At 33.2% G+C, this 8,240-nt stretch overlaps 1 protein-coding gene across 1 annotated transcript in view; it reads right to left on the reverse strand.

Annotated features, from left to right (window-relative positions):
• Positions 1 to 6,115, reverse strand: part of LOC126881472 (sorting nexin lst-4) — a 148,395-nt gene extending 142,280 nt beyond the window's left edge. The window contains exon 1 of the mRNA XM_050645747.1: positions 5,958 to 6,115. The gene's annotated coding sequence lies outside the window, so the exon portion shown is untranslated. The remainder of the gene's footprint in view (positions 1 to 5,957) is intronic.
• Between the last annotated feature and the right edge of the window lie 2,125 nt (positions 6,116 to 8,240).

Consider the following 8,240-nt stretch of genomic DNA (forward strand, 5'->3'; position numbering starts at 1 on the left):
TTGAGTATTAGAGTTAGTCTCGCGAGCTTGAGCTGGTTAGGAAACTCTAAAGCTTGAGCATTTATACAAAACTAAAATTATATTAAGTGTATTTCGTTAGCTATATATATAATAGTATCTTGACAGTCATCCTCTATACAGTTAGTGAAATTAAATAGGTATAGAGAAGAGCTAATATGAATCATACAGAAATATCATAGGAGAGTCAATTAAAATTATTAGAATAAAAATATATGCCTCATAATAGGGGAGGAAAGTATGCTAAATTTGCAGTTACTCGAGCGTAATGGGGACCTATTGGGTTGTGAAGATTAGGACCTAAAACCAAAAAAATTATGCTAAGTTTTCCATAAAGTGGGGGACTTCCCATTTTTTAATTTAATTTTCCATTTACAACAATCGTTTTTTCCGATTATAGCGAAATTCATATCTATCCATAATTCGAAAAAAATGCCTCGTATAAAACTTATTTATTTTTACGTAAATAATCCAAATCTGCAATAAAAAATGGGGCTCCTAAGTTTTTAATCTAACATGTTTGGTACGATTCGATAGATTTTTCAAAAATATTGAATACGTGTATTTTGCAGTTCTTAGATCTGATGTTCATTTCGCGAAATATCGCGGGGTTCGTATTTAAAATTTTAAATTTACCCCTCACCCCTCTCAGTGGGGGTCGTGTTTGCTATCATTAGCTATATTTTGAAAAATATTGAGCACTTATTTTTTAGTTTTTCGATCTGACGTTCATTACGCGAAATATTCGCTTTTTTCTTGTGAAACTTTGTGACTCACCCGTTTCCTTACGCCCTGCTCAAATCGTCAGGTTTTTAAAATATACCTAGGTACACTATTTTGCATGTACCTAACTTACCTTATCTTAAGGCCATCAGTACATAATTGGCAAATATTTTACGGGTATCCCTACTTTTTCTGTCTTTACACAGCAAATTACGTGTAGTAAAATTTACACTGGTATGGATATGTAAACATTACTAGAATGTCATTCTACTTACAAATGTCATCATTAACGTGAAGAGATGGCTTTTGAATGCTCTTGGGTAACTGTTATTTGTAAAATTGCAAATTATTAATTCAGGTAATAAATGAGATAATTTTTTCACTAACTATGAATTCAGTGATTGTAATAATTTATATGTACAACAAAAACTAATACTCTATCGAGAAAAGAGGAAAAGTGTTAAAGTGATTTTTTAATAATATATTGTTACTATGGAACGCTTACAATTTTGAACATCTTTAACAACAAAATACTTGGATAACAGAATATATTTATTATCCTGATGTATCCTCTGCTTGGATCTTCCACAAATAATAAAAAAGTAATAAATTTTTATTAAGTTCACGTCTTAAATAAATTATTTATCAAATACAGTATATATCAATATTATTTAATCAACAACTAAAATAGTATGGTATAACTAGACCAAAACCCAGACATCCAAAGTGAAAGTTATCCTCCAACACCAAAATTGTTCTATATGGTTCACATAATGTTCAGAAAAAAGTCACACTATTTTGAGCGTCGGCTTTGGGGGGGGGGGATAGAAATCGGTAAATTCGTAGTGTTTTACGTTTTTCGTCAATATTTCTAAGACTATACGATTTAGCATAAACAACCTTCTATACAAAAATGTTCTACATTAAATTTGAAATAAAAAAGGCCCTACGCATAATCCTTCGAAAATGAACGGTTTCAAAGTTACGGAGGTAGTATAGTATAATTGGTCCAAAAAAAGGCCTAACCTAAACATCCAAAGTAAAAGTTTTCCTCCAACACCAAATTGTTCTATATGGTCCACATATTTTGTACAGTAAAAAGTTTTTGAGCATCCGGTTTGGGGGGATGGGGGAGAAAAACTATGCTTTAACGTAAACAATTTTCTATACAAAAATGTTCTACATAAAATTTAAAACAAAAAAGGTCCTATACATCTGTTACAAAAAATCAACGGTTCCAGAGTTACGGAGGGGAAAAGGGAAGGTTTTCGATTCTTTTTATATTTTTTGGGCAATTTTCAACTGATTCTCTTTAACAGGATTGGGTTTTATAAATCAAATTTGCTATTTCAGTGACCGATGGTATGTTAGTGATAAGCCCTTGAAGAAACGTTAACCTCACCACCCAAAATCATCATCAATTGCCCAAAAAATATAAAAAGTATCGAAAACCTTCACTTTTCACCCTCCGTAACTCTGGAACCGTTGATTTTATAACAATTATGTGTAGGACCTTTTTTGTTTTAAATTTTATATAAAACATGTTTGTATAGAATATTGTTTACGCTAAAGAATAGTTTTAGAAATATTGACGAAAAACTTAACAAAAACTACTAATTTACCGACTTCTCCCCCATCTCCTCCCTAAACCGGACGCTCAAAATGGTGTAACTATTTACTAAACCATATGTGGACCATATAGAACAATTTGGTGTTGGAGGAAAACTTTTATTTTTGATGTCTGGGTTAGGCCTTTTTTGAACCAATTATACTAAGTATACTACATCTGTAACTTTGGAACCGTTCATTTTAAAAGGATTATGCATTGGACCTTTTTTTATTTCAAATTTAATGTAGAACATTTTTATATAGAAGGTTGTTACATTATGTTATATAATCTGTATACAGAGTTCGGATAAAGTATGGAACCAAGCAAATATCTTTGAAACGAAAAGAACAATATTTATGAAACTGTGCATGCAAGTACAGTGACGGAAAAGGCATCTGATGCCATATTTTTTGTTACTACTCCACTTCCGGTCTCACCGGAAATACCCTTAACTTATTTAGTTTAAATGGGACACCCTGTATATTTTTGCAGATTTTAAAAGAATTTGTTATTTTTAATTCATACAAACCAAGTTTGGAAGAAAAAACTATTAAAACAAGAAATAAATCTCTTTACAGTTAAAAAATAGGTTAATTTATTTACGTTAGACCAATGATATTAAGAATAAAAAAAATAATTTCAAATGTTGAAAATGTTTGCTCTTCACCTCCTGACAACGTGCAAGCCTATAAATAAATTCATGACTCACTTTTTGCAAGATTTCTCCACGTATTATTTCACATTCATCAATTATTCTTTGTCTCAAATCCTGCAAGCATGTTGGTCGCCAAACGTAAATACGTGATTTTAGATAATCACAAAGAAAAAAAATCTAACGGGTTGAGGTCCGGAGAACAAGCGGGCCACTCTATGAATCCTCTACGTCCAATCCATCGATTTGGAAAATTCACTTCCAAAAAATGAAAATTCACCATAACCGATTATCATTAATATTTCAATACGATCTTTTTCACTTAAATGAACCATTTTTAATACAACTTACTTCTGTAAATTAGTCCAGTAACAGTTTTACCTACTATACTAAATTCAAATAAGTCATGCAGTGCATGTAAACAACAATTTTAGTCTGCAGTATAGATAATACTCGTTTATTTCCTACTATGGTATATTAATGCCAGAAACTATCTACAGACACTTTTTAACAATTTTTTTCTACCAAATTTGATATGTACGAATTAAAAATAGTTCTTTTAAAATCCGCAAAAATATACAGGATGTCCCATTTAAATTAAATAAGGTAATGGTATTTCCGGTGAAACCGGAAGTGGAGTAGTAACAAAAAATATGGCAACAGATGCCTTTTGCGTCACTGTACTTGTATGCAAAGTTTCATAAATATTGTTCTTTTCGTTTCAAAGATATTTGCTTGTTTCCATACTTTATCCCAACCCAGTATATGAATATTATACACAGATTATACAACATATTATGACAAAAGCTCGAAACAAACAAGAGTCGATGAAAAGCCCTATTGCCCTCGTTGTATTTTTTTAACTGCCCAATATTATAGTTTGTCGTATGGCGGTCTTCCAAAATTTATCATTCAGTTCATTGGTATTTTTCTGCTACAACACATCAGTCTTGTCCCTCCATTTCATCCAATCCTGTTCTAACTTTACTGCACATATATTATAATATATCTACTTAATATATTTCAGATCGATTTAGATATATAACTAGACTTTAAATTTATTTTCCACACTTATTTTAAACATTTAAATTTATCATCCTATTTTATTCATGAGAAGAAAAAGAAACTGGATCTGAACTATAATAGACTATAGACTATTTTAAGCAATCTAAAAGAGGAATGGACAAAACTTATTGTCGAGTGGAGGCCACGAGAAAAACCACTACGGATCAGAGGACGATCACCACTCACCACCCAGATGGGCTGACGATCTGAAGCTTATCATTCGTCAGTGAAGATGGAAAGAGCTGAGGGAGACCTATGTCCAGCAGTGGACGCGTACGGGTTCATGATGATGAAAAGAGGAATAATTTAAAATAAAATAAATAAGTTTGGTTGCACCGAAAAAAAAAATGCGAATTTCAAAATTAAAATATTTGGTGAACTTAAATGAAAACAATAAGTATCACAAAAATGCGTTTATTTTAAAACGGTGTTCTTTTGTTTCAAAACAAGAATTCCTTTTTTGTGTAAAGATGAATTTCAGTTCTTAATTTTTGTCCGAGAATGTGCAAACAGAGCAATCCAAAAGAATGATTATAATAATTAATAAATCAATGTTGTTATAAATGGCGCCATGGGCTCCCATATAAAAATTTTTAGGGGGGGCAGACGCTAGACCTAAAGATGTTGCACATTACATATATTTTGTATACCTACTTTGGATGGCAATATATAGTTTAAAGCACCAGAAAAGGTAGGGGGGCCACTGCCCCCCCTGAGCATGGGTATGGGCGCCTATGAATGGCGCCACTTCAGGGCAAAAGTAACTCAGATTTAACACTGTCTTATTATGTATGGTAAATAATAACACGATACAAATTTCACTTAAATTTGTTTAATAGTTTTGAATATGTACCTATCCCAAAACCTAATAGAAAAAAAATAATCAAGCAAAACTTTCCAAAAACATTTCTAGCTCAAATGCCTTAATTTTGATTGGGCATCTTGTGCAACAAATCCTGATATCAGTTATCGTTCATTAAGTAGGTAATTTATTATTTTCGAAATGCAAGCAAGTAAGCAATCAAGCAATAGCATTAAAACGTTGATTGTATACCCTAACGGGGTATTGGGATTAAACCCAGCCTGTGAGACTTACACACTCTGGAATGCCATTCGGGCTACATTTTCCAAACTACATAACTTTTTAACCTCTTTATTTGTGTGTGCAACATTAATATAACTTTGATCTAAATATAAATTATATATCTATTTACACAATAAAGCTATAAATTATTATCCATGGAATATTAAAAAAAATAGAACACCGCACACGCCAAATGAGTAAAATAAGAATATTTTTGTAAATCACATATTTATAAAAAACGTACAATGAAATGTTACAAAAGAATTAGAGCAACAAATCATTTGTACATCACGTAGGTATGATACACACTTTTTTAAAACCAAAAAAAACAATAAAAATATATAAAAAAATATGCTATCAGTTAGGTATTTGTTAATTTCTTCCTTCAACCAAATTTGAATTTCGCATAATTCACACTTCCAATTTGTAATGTAAACTAATTGATGTCATAATCAGATCCAACACAGTAATGATAGTGCATTATTAACATAATATTATACAAAAACAATAATACCAATGGTTACAAGGTTATTTTAACTCGATATTTCAAAAGGTCGTCCGCGTAAAATGATGTCATAGCCATTAATCATGCCGATAAAACAGGTAACTGAATTAGAAGTAGAGAAAATAGCACGAACGAACTAAAAATTAAATCAACTACAAATGACCCACTTCTTTTTCAATGAATGAAATGGTAAATCAGATGAATAACTATCCTTTTAAGGATTATTGTTTATCTCGCACATGTTAGACCGGTTTTGTTATGTTTACTATTGCCGATTGAAGTAAATAAAGTAAAAACTTACCCGAATCGAAGATTACATATTCCAACAAGTGCGTATGTTGGATAAATAACACAAAACTACTTAAATAAAAAAAATCGATTCAAAGGCGCGAAATTTCAATGCCAAAAGCGTTGGGACGCGCACTGAACGTTCTCGTCGTTCTATTGGTAGTAAACTGACGTTTATGGATTGGTTAGGTTCAGTCCGGACCGCGTGTTCCACAAAACACGTGAGTTTGTGTACAAAGTGAATATTTTTCTTTTCGGTGTTGTTTGATTTCCGCTTTGTTCGCTCACCTACGCTATATTTGGGTAGTAGGATGACCGAAGAGGATGGTATTTGTACATGCCTTCGATGGCATGAAGGAAATGCAATGTTAGTTCCAATTTTCGTTGGTTTTCGAATATACACTGCTCCAAGAAATTAACGCAATATCTACAAAAATAAAAAAGCGATGAATTGGTGTTTTAAATTTAATTGTATTATATCTATTTATTTTTGTATTGAATGTACCATGTATGTAGGTACCTATCTGGAACGTTTTTATCAGGTTACTTGTATTGTTTTTGTTTCAAACGGTTTCTAAGGAACACAAAACAAAGGTACATACCACTAATGCTTACCCATATATCGCTGACGTTCTTCATGAGCATGTACCATTTTCCTCTTATATTGGCGAAAATTTTGGTATAATGCACGATAATGCACGACCACACGTTGTAAATATAGGTCTGGATCCCGCATATGAAAAAAAAGTTGATTAATAGCAAGCTGAAAATTTGTTAATAGCTTAGGGGTGTCTAGTCGGATAAACTTTGATATATGGGAACACTGGAACAGGGGCAGTTTTAATTGTGGAACAGGTTAAAAATTTGGAACGGTCAGACCACGAAAACGGCACATTTATTTTGTCCGACAGAGTAGACTTAAACTCTCCGAACAGAGATTAAACTCTCATGCAAAAATTATACTGATATTTATCACCTGTCATAATTCCTGACATTTGACATATTCTACATGTTCCACTCATTAAAACGCCCATTTGGTGATAAATAGCAGTCTGATTTTTGCATGAGAGTTTAATCTCTGTTCGGAGAGTTTAAGTCTGTTCTGTCGGACAAAATACATGTGCCGTTTTCGTGGTTGACCGTTCCAAATTTTTAACCTGTTCCACAATTAAAACTTCCCCTGTTCCAGTGTTCCCATATATCAAAGTTTGTCCGACTAGACACCCTTAAGCTATTAACAAATTTTCAGCTTGCTATTAATCAACTTTTTTTTCATACGCGGGATCCAGACCTAGTATGCTTAGTGCAAAATGTATAGAGGAATTTGTAATCGACGTTATGGGACGGCCAGTGAATAGTACCGGTCTCAATCCTATAGAGAATGTTTGGGACTTGCTTGGTAGACATCTGCGAAATTCTCCTAATCAACCTAACACCCTTCAGGAACTGGAACAACGTCTTATCCAAATTTGGAATGAGCTGGATTAGAATATCTTAAGACCGTTTATTTGGAGTACGAATCATTGATACCAAGCTGTCATTCGTAGCAGGGGTCGAAATACGTTTTATTAGGCAAACAATTTGAACAATTTTCAATTTTTAGAATTAGCGATTTTGTTGTTTAAATGAGGGCATTTAGCACAAAATAAATCGATTTTTAAATGCAGCACCTAGAGACTTGCAGTTTTTTGCATTATGTTCAGGATGACGTCAGAAAAAAAGTCTACTATTCAAAAAAGGGGAAAAGGATGTATAATTGCACTTTAAAGAGCATAAAATGCATCAAAAAGTGCATAAACATGTCAAAATCACTATAGTAAGGACGTTATTTGGGGGTTTTGGGGGGGTCACTGGACACAATCACCTGTGCCTAAGGTCACTGTAAGGGACGTTATCTTCTAGAGTTTCGAGGGTTTTCGGCATTAAATTGATGCAAATAAATTGCTCATGAGTTTATGGGACGCTAAACACATATGCCATCAGAATGGACATCTGGAGTACCTGGTCCCAGTATCACTACTAAGGCACGTCATCTTCTGGAGTTTCGAGGGTTTTCGGCATTAAATTGGTGCAAATGGATTATTCGGGAGTTTTGAGATCACTAAACACGAGTACGCAATCAGAACCGACCTCCAGAGTACCTGGTGCCCAGGGTCACTGCAAATAACGTCATCTTCTGGAGTTTCGAGGGTTTTCGGCATTAAATTGATGCAAGCGGATTTCTTATGGGTTTTTGGGGTCGCTTAACACGAATATGCTATCAGAATTGACCTCTGGAGTACTGGTGCCCACGATC

This window comes from Diabrotica virgifera, chromosome 3, assembly GCF_917563875.1.
Source record: "Diabrotica virgifera virgifera chromosome 3, PGI_DIABVI_V3a".
Taxonomy (NCBI): Eukaryota; Metazoa; Arthropoda; class Insecta; order Coleoptera; family Chrysomelidae; genus Diabrotica; species Diabrotica virgifera.